The sequence below is a fragment of the Astatotilapia calliptera genome, chromosome 13 (assembly GCF_900246225.1).
Source record: "Astatotilapia calliptera chromosome 13, fAstCal1.2, whole genome shotgun sequence".
Taxonomy (NCBI): Eukaryota; Metazoa; Chordata; class Actinopteri; order Cichliformes; family Cichlidae; genus Astatotilapia; species Astatotilapia calliptera.
The window spans coordinates 9,750,911-9,763,380 of NC_039314.1; positions in this window are offsets into that span (position 1 = coordinate 9,750,911).

The following is a 12,470-nucleotide window of genomic DNA, read 5'->3' on the forward strand; positions in this document are numbered from 1 at the left end:
GTCAGATAGAAGCTTGGGCCTCTTTCACCTTCAGCATCTGCGCACCTCAATATCTCCCATCGCTCCAGCTCTTCACGGCTCAATACTCTCTGCTCTAATATATATGACCGATCCTTTCAGAAGCCAATTCAGAAGCTAACCACCACATTCCGGGACTTCTATCAGGTCCTGATAACGTGAGGTTTGACCATCTGTCAGCGCTGTGACTGCTGGCTATAAACTTCACGCTCTGTCTTTTTATTCATCTGTTTCTCAGAGGAGAGATGCAGCCGGCGCCCGAGAGCCACAGGCGGAATCAGAGACGAGAGAGAAATCAATTACTGCCTTTGCCTCCGCCTAAAACAAGCCGTGTCGGAGACCATCTACAAAAGGAGGACAAAAGGGGCCAGTGGCCCCTCAAACTCTCAAACCTCAGGAGACGGGGCGGAGAGCATCCTGTCACGAGCTCTGACACACAGCCATCACTGCCACCGGTGCAAAATAGGCCCCTGTCACACCTCAAAATGGGATCCAGCCACTTCATGTGCAATCAGGCCTGTATCAGTGATTGATGACCACAAAGAAATAGGAGAGAAAACTGAAACAATTTTGAAAAGTACTCTTTACAAAATAAGAATACTATAGCTACTACTTTTCTAGAGTTATGAAAAGAATGTGCTGCCATTAAAGAAATTAATAGCCGTGTGTCTGTTTGTGTCGTTTGTTTGACCTTTCGTTCTGACATTACCGGTTATATATTTGATAATTTAGTATACAATGGATTTACCTTCAGAATGACTATCTGCCACAGCCAAAGCCTATTTATCTGTCTGACAGCCAGAAAATAGCTCAGTTTTGAGACAGCGGTAATAATATAGTCAAAACATCCAGAGCAGGGTTTGACATTAAATTTGTCAGCATGAAAGCTCTTTTTCATGTGTTAATGTTTCTCTGTTTTGCATAAAATAAGTCCCTGAACTGCATGTAAGGAAGCTGAAATTAACTAAGAGCCATTAGAGAAAGGAAACGTCTTCAAATATCTTTTTTTTTCTTGCTGAAAGAAGCTCTCGAATTCAGAATGACCGCAGAATCTGCAATCATAAATGCTAAGTGAATGAATACAAGTCCAGAATGCAGAACTCTTTAAATAAAACAGGAAATCTGTACTGAAAAAGTGAAAGCCTTTATTCCACAGTTACTACTGAGCCCTTATTGCTCCAAACACTGAAACCTAATTCTTCCAGCACCCTTGTCTGGGAGCCAGAGGGTTAAGCAGCGTGATCCTCACTAAAGTCGAGCCACAGAGATATGGACTCGATACCATTCCTTTATTTTCTACACCCACATGCTCCAAACAGCTGGTAAGGCCAGAGACAAAACGCAGCATCTGGCAGGGGAGACTGTGGACCCCTTGCCACGGCGTGCATTTGTGTCTGTCTGTCTTGGTATGTGCAAACGGAATGGGTGTGTGCACGGCGTCCACAGAGAGGAGATGTGTCACAAATCGCTGCTTCCATCCACGCGCCAGGGACAGCGTGCCCATCAGCTTAGCATGATTACGGGCATGAGAGAGGCTCAGATTGTGGGATGCTGGAGCGTGAAGGCACTGGAGAGGAACAGAGAGGGACGTGGCAGGGCCAGAGAGGAGGGCTGGAAGAATGGAGGGGAAGCCCAGCTGGCGGCTGCTTCTAATTGGGCTGAGCAGGTTTCCATGGCTGACCAGACCCATATGCAGTGCGGATCTAAAGAGAGAGAGGCCCGCAAACAAAGTAGCAGGGCAGGCCAGGCCGTTGGGGTGGTGGAGGGGGGGGGGGGGGGGGGGGGGGGGGGCGTAAAGCGGGCAGGGGGGCGAGAGGCTGGTCACACTCCAGTCGTCACAGCCTCTTTGTGACGGGGGCAGAAAGAGCCAGCTGTCACCCCCTGACAGGAGTGCGCACACACACACACACACACACACACACACACACACACACACACACACACACACACACACACACACACCCTCCTCGATGTGAACTGATAACACAGGCTCAGTGAACACACAAAACAGAACAAAACAGAACACAACAAAAACAACACACTTATGAAACAACTACTTTAATCAAGGCATCCGGCACTTACCGAGGGAGTAAATGAATAGGACGAATAGGACACACACACACACAAAAACATGAAAGAAAAGGACCTGATGAGAAGAACCAGGGGGTATGAATGTTTCGCATTCTTCCTGCCGGATATTTACTGCATGCCATTGGAAACAATTAGAAGTGATTAAAACGGAGGTGAACTGACAGGGATGGTGTCGATTCCCCTGCCTCCACCAAGCTACTACCCACCATGGCTGGTAGATGAGGGTACTAGTGCATGTCCTGCTGAGGGGAGGGGGGCGAATCGATTCCCTTCACACTCTCAGCAGCATTAATTAATGATCTGTTCTCTGTATTGTACAGTGACTGGCTGTCATGCTATACCTTCTCTCCTAGCTTCGCTCCACTCTTCCTCTCCTGAGTCCTCTTCCTTCCTCGCAGGCTACGTCCTCCTTTCATTTTACAAAGACATAACACAACGCAGATGCACTTAAACACAAACGCTGACACAAACAATAAATGTTCCAATAAGGATTAAAATATTGAAACTGAATATATGTTTGCATGGAACATAAATTCTTGGAGCGTCATTCACAGGCCTTTGTTTTTATTTATTTGTTCCTTTTACAACCAAGCAGATGTCTGGAGGGCAGACCACAATCATGTTTATGAGAAGGGAGAGGGAGAAGAGGCAGCAAGTCAAGTCTAGAGACCTGCGCGGCTCACTGGTGCCCCCTACTGTATTAATAAGGGTACTTGGCACACAGTGCACTACATGCTCAGCTTTAATGGGGACCCAAAAAGGGGGGGGGGGGGGGGGGACAAAAAACGCATTCTTGATATTTTCTTATAGCCTCAAGTCTGCAGATTGATTTCTCTGTTCACAAACGTGTCAGCACTTTCTGTGTGGATACAAAAAACACATTCAGAGAATATGCATAACAAAAGTAGGCAGACATGTTTGGTGTTCTATCAACATCCTCCAGCCCTTTGACACTGGAGTCGGGTGTTTTAAGAATCCAATAAATCTGAAAGTTTTCAACTATGACTCAAGAAGCTTAATTATATGTGAAGCACCTTTATTGCATTTTATTCATACCCACTCCTACTGACGCGAGTGGTTAGGCGAGGAGCTAGAGGAATAAGAAGAAGTGACTGCAGGAGTCTCCAGGGGGCTGAGAGAGACAGTAAACTAAGCCATGAAAAAAAATCAGATCACCTTGAATTTGCATAAACAGTCTTCAAACGGCTGCACGGAGGGTATAAGTGTTAGCCATCCAAGCCTGAATAACTCCCAGTCGTGGATTAGTATTGGGTTCACCCAGGTCATTTAACACTTAAGACAGTCTCCGGGGAGCCTATTCATGTTGGACAAATTGTTTTGCCTTTACTGCAGCTCTGCGATGTACACGGGTGTTCGGAGGAGTAATTTGCCTCCTGTATTGAGGGACACTTTGCACCCTGTTCCTTCCACTGAGACAGCAGCGCCGTATCAAAAAAAAAATTAAACGGAGGCACAAGCAACACCAGCACCAATTACACAGAAATAGTAACTGCATGGGTTAAGGACACGGAGAATAACGAGTGAATGTGTTGGCTTTCCTTCTTTCGGCTTTAAGACAAGCACACGTCAGATGAAACATGGAACACAGACCTTAATGAACCTAGTGAGGACTTGGAGGTGGACATAGCTTGTCAAGTTAAAGGAGGAATGAGAAGGTTATCAAGAAACTGTGCGCGTGTGACCTGCAGAAAATTGCTTTTGTTGGCTAAGAGTCAGTTTAGTTTGGCTTTATGACACTGTAGAGAACAGGAACATACATCCCTTTAGCATCCTGCCAAGTGGGATTTACTGGGTGTAAACACATTTCCTGTTTGGCACAGTGCAATCATTTGAAAACACGAAGGACCTCCAAGATATGCTGAATGGTCAAGCATGTTATTTTGCTCCCTTTTTCTTTGGTCTCATTTGCATCAGGTGAGCCAGCAATACTTCTGCTATCCAGTAGCAATCATTATCCCTGCAGAAAAACATTTGCAACAAAATGCATCCCCAACTGAATACAGTAGGAATGTAAAATAGATTTGTTGCAAACTAATTATGCATTTCCCATGCAATTTATAACACAGCAATGCCTGCAGTAACACTTAACTTCTGGAGTATGATTAATAGCACCACGCTGGAAGCTGGAAGACTGGAAATAGTAGGTGTGGAGAAGGAGCTCACATCGCCAGCATCAGCAGTCTAGACCCACTCCTTCTGTCACCACTCTCACCCCGCTTCCCATAAAAGTAAAATGCAGCAGGTTTGGAAAACAGCCTTGTCCTGTTTGTCAGAGGGCTTGTCGTAAATATCGTGTTTGTCAGGGCCCCACAGCAGAAAGCTTTGGTGATAGCAGTCATCACCACCATGCCACTTCATCTGCTAGTGCCAGCCTCACTTAGTGCGAACGATTGTTTCAGATAGTGCTAATTTGTGGCACTGCAAGGTGATAATCCTTTACTTACAGCCTCAATGATTTTTTTCTCTTCCAACTCGCAGTGTGTAAATGACAACAGCAGAGCTTTGATAAGGTTTTTGATCAATACCATTATGAACGTTTTTTCCCCCCCTTCAGTGTGTAATTACATTAAAAAAAATCTAATTCACCTGCTCAGCAGCGGAGGACAGTTACGGTTTAATAGAAAAAAAAGCAATCATAATTTTGTCAAGCTAAATTATAAAGCACTACTATCAGCATCTCTTGCATTGGTAATGAATTAACTCAATTTCTTTTGGAAATAATTAAGTAGATCACTCATCTCTTTTGTTAATATGTGGCTTTATTATTTGTTTCAATTACCGCCCCGTAGGAGCCATGACACAGATTTATCAGTGTTGTTGCAGTTGGCTGCTTGGTGGCTCATTATTTGATGACCTGTATTTTTCCCAGCTATACTTTAGTCATGTATATTGTTGGACCATGAAACTGAGCTATACGCCCGATTTAAAATCACGTCATTGAACAACAGTCCTCGCCACTGGCGTACGCGTGACGATAGTATTTATCACATCGTTCAGTGTCTTCCTTAATTCACATTTGTAGCTGAACCAGCTGATGTTAAGATCTTTGCGAGGCCAGGTTTGCACTCGTCAGCCACCAAGGCAGTAAGCTTTATTGCATCTTTGTACCTGGGAGAAAGAAGATGAATACAGTTATTGACCAGAACTACGATCATGCAGTACTGAAGACTGTGTTCCTAAGGGGCAGTACAGCATTTATAGTTTTACACTAGTCTACTCTATTTCCAGCAGGATAAACACAAATCTTTCGCCTTCATTTATTCTGAAATGAACAGCGAGATCCTGTCCCATCTCCACAGACACAAATGAGACTCCCGAGCAGAGACCTCAAGGTCAGATCACCATGCTCCAGAAAGGCTCCACTGAGCATAGCATTTCAGACTTCACTAATAGAAAAATCCATAACAAACACGAATAGCAAAAAAGCGCATTCTTTATTCTTGGGTGGTTTACATGAAGCCACCGCAGAATTGCCTGGACACGCAAACAGGGCTGTTTCAACTTCGTGCTACTTCAATCAGATGCAGCGCGACACAAACAAAAATCCAGTTAAAAGGACATCCCTGCCTCTTCTTATGGACATTATGCTAACCCACCAGTGCTCCACTGACTTCAGCCCAGATTGAATCACCATTATAATGGCAACGACACTGACGTTTGCCCGCTAATGAATCTAGAAGTCGAAATAGAAGTGTCATCTTTCCAAATGAAATATGCTGACATGACACACACATACAGACAGCTGCACCATGTGACCGTCAGCCATTCTTCTCATCATTCACTAATCCCTCAGCTTATTTACAACGAGCTGACTTTTTGACTGGAGACTCATAAACCGCAGAGATGCGATCGAGCTTTATTGAAGGGCACGCGTGTGAAATATCATTTTCCACGCACCAAACACAACAGGAAACTCCTAATAAGAGACACACATTAACACTTCAAATGTCTGTGATCATTGCAAGCCCATATAATTTACCCTCTAAAACGCTCTTTTTCATTGCCTTATATTCATTTATTTTGTCTTATATGTGCAAAGCTCTTCAGTTAACCATTACTCATGAATATCTGAAAATCTCTCTTTTTCCAACTTTTATGAGAGTCTTCAGAAACTCCTCTAAAAGTGCAGCCACTCAGAGCAGCTCCTCTTCTCTGTGACCCGCTGCACAGCACCTCCATCTCCTTTTATTAGAACATGATCAGAAACTTTCAAGGTCTCAAAAGACTTCACTGCCAGCAGCAGAAAAATATGATCTGGGCCGCCGTTTTAATATGTCAGCTTGTACACGGCACATTTAGGGGGGGAAGAGTTGCACAAAAGGTGGCCATACAAGAAAATCGTTAAGTTGAAGCTAATTAGCAGTGAGAGTAATCTTTTTATTTGTGTATTGAAAACTAAATGAGCTTACTGTATAACAAAAATGGTCCCTGGAGCAATTAAAAACACAGATGAACATCTTAAATAGTCACTTGAGGAATATTTTGGCAATAAGTGTTTAATCGGTTCTTCTTGAGCTCGTATATTAACATCTACGGTGTTTGTTTTGTTATGCCATCGCAAGCACTGATAAGCTCTAAAGTCTCTCTCCTGTTACCTGTGCCAGTCATTTTGATCAGCAGGGGCTAAGCTTGGTTATTCATGTGGCCAACAGTTTAACTACACACCATAAAGTTCAACTGTACTGCCGTGATACAGAAATCAAGACTAAATTAAACGTTTTCGCTCCACTGCCAGTTTTCTAGCCTTAAATATTATCAGAGTGAGCAGTGACTGAAATGCTAGCTTTTACAAGTCAAATTTAAATGTCACATTTCATCGCAAACTTTAAAATTAACTTTGACATCTAATAAATTAAGAATGCATGTTTTATAAGCTCAATGAAAAGCTGATTTTTTTTTTAAAAAAAAACCCCAAAATTCATGCTTTTGCCTGGAGGTCTGGTTAAATCAAACTTTAAGTGTTTTTCCACTTCTTGTGTATAGACCAGAACTGTCACTGGACTATTAGCCATGGCGGTAAGGAAGCCTCTTATGGAAGTGCCGGGTACAGTCACAATCAACAGATGGCGAGCACTGTCTCTTCCCTCCCCCTGGGGCAACAGTAAAATTGAGCTTGTGAAATCTGTCACAATCCATGGTGGTAAATGTCTCGCAGTTCCTGCAAATGCTAATGAAGCTCATGTGAGGTCCAAAACCGAGCAGGGGTGGGCAGGGAGAAATGGAGCCCAATTTAAAAATGACACTGTGTGACAAACTCATTCTTCTAGAGGGCAGAGAGTTTTCTATGGCCCGCGGACACACAGGCACAAATGAGCGCAGTCGAAAGTTGCCAGTGACATTCAGGTCACCATTGTGTCCGTTTCCTTTGAGATCCACCCCCCTCCCAACATGTTCCATCAAAAGCCTGGATAAAACCTGCCATTACAGGCAAACACTAGACTTCATTAGATGGCAGGATGGTGACAGAGTTAAGTACATTGCCCTCCTATTGAGTGACATGAATTTAAACAAGCATGGATGCACATACTGGACACAGACCATCACTCAGCTGGATTGAACTTGAAAAACAAAATGTCACCCTTCAAAAATGGCACTGAAAGGACTTTTTGTTTTTAAATATACTAAACATATCCAGATTTCCCACTGCTTCACATGCCCACACTGAGTTAATTATAAAAAGTTCAGTGTTTTAAGCTACTTTTTCAAAGTATCAGATCAATGAGAAGTCCTCCAAGGATAAATAACATGAAAAAATGGTGAGCACTGAGGTGCAGATGAGTGATTGGGTAAATATGTTAATGTACATTATAAATGGAGCATCTTTTATTGAAAAAAAAAAAAAGTTAAACAAATTTAATGATTTTCACTGAACTAAAGTCTCAAGATTTTTCTCTTAAGGGAACTTAAGCTAAGGATAAGAAACTTTACTTAAGCAGGTTCCATGAATCGCATTTTGTTACTTGTGCCCATTTAATGGATACATGTGATCTCAAAATCCGCCCACACCTGCTTCACCTTCCCTTTGATATAAAACCCAGCATAATAAAAAGCTCGAGTCCAGAACAGTCAAAGACTTAAAGTGAAAACATAACTTTTTGGAAGACTTGACAGATGATCAGAGTCAGACATTTATTATTTAGCCATTTAATAGTGAGCGTGTGCAGCACAAATTTAAATACTCCTAAGATATATACCTCATACCCATCATTAAATCATCAGCATGATAGCATGAAGGTGTATTAACAACCAAAAGACAACCAGCCCTGATATTACAAACATCATTGTGTCATTACAACTTTTGCACTGAGGTAGCTAGCAGCTAGCCTGAGCAGTTCAGAGTAATATCACCAGCCACAACCAATTTAAGTCAGTCAGTGCCCAGTAAGAAAGTCCCAGACTTACATACCGGAAGGTGTATAGTTAAAGTTAGAAACGTGATAGTGAAACATGGATGTGTTTTTTCTTCTTAGTTTAAGAAAATGCTTAAGTAGCCAAACAAGCAGCTTTAAAAATCACCAGAGTACACGGGTAAAGAAATGTCTGGCCTTCAAGCACCGCATGCTTGCAGTAGCACTCCTACTAGAGCCAAGGAAAGGCAAATCAAATCCTGTACTCGCCTAATTTTATGCATGTCTGCATCACTGGGTAGACATGAATACAGTTTTGATCCTCTGTGTTTAAGGTTATTGTAAATTACCTTCTTTTTTTTTTTTTAAAGCACTTTGGAAAATAACAGTTGGCACTGTATTTATTTCAAGGTTTTACAGGTTGGTTTGCAATAAAAAAAAAAAAACCCAAAAAAAACAAAAAACACCAACTTTATCAGTATTCGATGCTGATCTGTTAGCCTGTTTTCCAAAGGCACGCTGTTAATACCAGGTTAAATCTGCAAACCAGCTTCTCCAACAGATTGTTTATTGGCTTAACAAGATGTTTTCTTATTCAAGAGTATCCTAATTTGTAAGTGGGAAACAGACTCTCCAGGCAACAGAAACTAAAGGAGATGGGGGCAGTTTGTCAGAGAGAAACAAATTTAATTATTAAAAAAATTATATAAACATCCTCAGGACCAATTTAGCACCATGCAGTAGGGTAAAAACGAGTCTCCAAAATCTGAAAAACAAAACAACTCAATCGAACTACTGGGGCTACTGTGGGGCTGGAAAGATCAAAATAGCCTTAAAGATTTAGCCCGTTACAGCTAAGCAGTGTCCAAACTGCCTATAGGTCACGTTCTCATGATTCTAAAGGAGGTGGTAAACAAATTACACTGTTATGTGCCGTCAATCGTGGTGCGTTTTAAGGCCGGAGAACCCAGTAGGACATCACACTATAATCACTAGACATTCAAAGCCTGTCAGTGGGAAAGTATCAGCTGTCAGAGTGAGTGCTTCCTTTAACCAGGCTGTGCACAACAAGCGCTCCTGTCCATTGATAGACAAACACGCAGCGATAGTAGATTAGCCGTGTTTCATGATTAACAGAAAAATACGTGATTAAAAAAAGAAAATTTATCCAGATGCAACTTGCCTCTCAACTGTCAATCCTGAATAATTACATGAAAACCAAAAGAGGCATCCTGCACAATACAGATGCAAGGTTATTCAGATGTCAGCCAAATGCTGCGAGGAGGAAACCAGCCCACATTAAACATGAAAAGCACAATAATGAGTACAGTTCCCCAAATTTTAATAATAAGTGTTATGTGATACTGGATGGAGAATTTATTTTAAAGCCATTATCAGATTTTGGCAGAATTTATTAACTAATCTGCAAGAGGAAAGTCTCAATTTGCAGTTTAATGTAAACTAGTCATAACCTGTGACAATATTTGCAATAAATTAGCCTTGATCTAATGTGAAAATGAAAATCCTCAACACTAATCTTTGTGTGGCATGTAAGAAACAAGCCTCATTTTCAATACATGAGATTATGATCAGTCTGCCTTTTGCGTTTTATTCGCAAGAAAGTTTGATATACACTAGATCGTTTGAATGCTAATTAACTGTCAAGCAAAAAGGGAGAAAATCTTTTACATCCCCGAGCTTTCATTCTGGTCCAATCCGCTTTGCTACAAGGTGTGAGGAGTTTGAGTCGAGCCCAAATCTCCATCATTCATGCTGGAGCAGACAAGGGGATTGATTGCACTATATTGCCCCTGCAATTTTCCTTCTTGGATGGGGTCACTCAGTCAAGAAAAGGAGCACAATCTTTGGCTTTAACCCTTGAAATGTGATTTAAACTCGAGTTCTTTCCCGGAGAAACAGCATGAGCAACCCATCTGTAATTTTAGTTCTTCTACAAGGCTTGTCATCAAGTGCAGTGTTGACTGGCAGAAGTAAAACCATTGACCAATTGTACAGGTAGTACAAATACAACTTGACCTCAGAAACCGATTGCTCAGTTGCAGTGGAGACTCTTACATCCAGTGGGGGCACAGGTTTATGCAAAGTAAAGAGACTGGGCCGAAAGTGAAAATGAGTCAAAAAGAGCCAAAAAGAGATGATAGGAAGACAAAATGACAGACTTTAAAGGAAGCAATAAAATGCATCAAGCTATTTTTGCTGTCTGCATTTCAAGTCTCAACCATCAGAGCTCATCTGCATTTTAAGTGGTAAAAAAACCAAACTCCGATTTTACTTTAACATATGCAGGGATTTATTGAAAAATTTAAAATATTAGAATTTTGAAAATGAATAATAAATACACAAACAATGCAAGTCATCTTAAGAATTTGGTCACGAGACATTTAAAAGGCTTCAAAAACATTACAATGTCTATTAAAACAAATGAAACTGCTAAGCACACTTCTTTGATCTTCAGTGCTAGACCTTCAAACTATTTTCTAAAGACATCAATGCAAGAACAAAGAAATTCAAGCGTTTTAAAGATAAAATCTTCCAAGTGCCAAAGTCACGCAACATTAATATCACAAAATTTAAAAAAGCAAACTTCAAAATTCACATTTTCATTATAATTTCATAGTGAAAAAAAAATGATTCTTTGCACTATCTGCTTGGGATGCACTTTTGCTCCCTGTGAGTGAGTTTTCAAGCTGGGCTGTTCATTACTGGCCGTTCAGTCCTTGATCAGACATTTGACAAGTGATTAATCAGGCGGGCGGCCTCAGCGGAGCAACTGAAAGTTAATTTCCACACTTCTGCATGCGGAGATGAATTTAAAGCATGTGCACTCAGGGTAGCTGCCTTAGTCACGCTTTCAGGGTGACCCCTGCCCTGTGCTTTTGCAAAGATTACATCCAGCCTGACAGGCCGGTTCTCGTTTTCGTCGTGCACCAGTATGCAGCGAACATCCGAGCGCCACCGAAGAGTTAAGCCGTGGAAGTGGGGACGGCAGGGAGCTGTGGTGACAGAGTGTGAAAGTGAGTGACAGACAGCATCCTCTCGTACCAGACCGAGGTGTGTATCTGTAAGTAAAAACTGAGCCACGTGCTTACTGTGGGTACTAGGACTGATATGCACTGCTACACTTGTGTAAAGTTTCAGCTGCACCTCTCCCAGAGTGGTTTCGTGATTCATATTACAATGAAGAAGGTATATCAGATCGGCAAGACTCTTCTGAAATTGACAGCAAACCCTTAAACCAGCATCCAGCAGCAGCTCAGGTACACTGACCCACCAGCCTAGAGACATCTCTGCTAAGTTTCCATGCAGCAGTGGGTGCCGAGGTACCCTGCAGTCCCCAGGGCAGATGATATTAAGTATGGCCCTACACAACAACTGAGTATGCTTTTGACTGTAGGTATAGACAACAAGGACGCTTTCTTCTGTAGCACTTATCAAACGCAGACTTTGGCCTGCTAGGCCTATCTGAATGTCCTTCAACTGACACAAAGGGAGGTGATGGAACAAAACTAAGAGACCAGATTCAGAGGTTAGTGTGTAAAGCGCAGATTCCATCAGGATCAAGAGGGCAGACTGCGGCTCTGGTTTGTTGCATTTAGCTACGTTCAGCCAGTAGAGAGTAAGAATCTTCTGAGTTGGGAGGCCTGAAGTGGAGATGACAGACTGTAGATGGTCCATCATGCTTTGGGGTGGCAGATTTTGCAGGTTTGCAAGGGAATCAGGAAATTTTATCAACGTTTGAATGAAAATTTGAACTGTTTTTGAGTTTTTAAGTTCACAGGTAACCTCTTTCACACTGCTGTGCTTCAGTTGCAACCGCTTTGTAATAAGTTCATCTCCTTGTTTCACATTACCATCAACCATGTTTCGTGTTGACTCCATATCCCACATACTTTCATTCCTTTTCAAGATATCCCCTGAGACAAGCTGTACATCATTTGGCAATTCATCAGCCTTACTCAGGGTTTGTGTTGG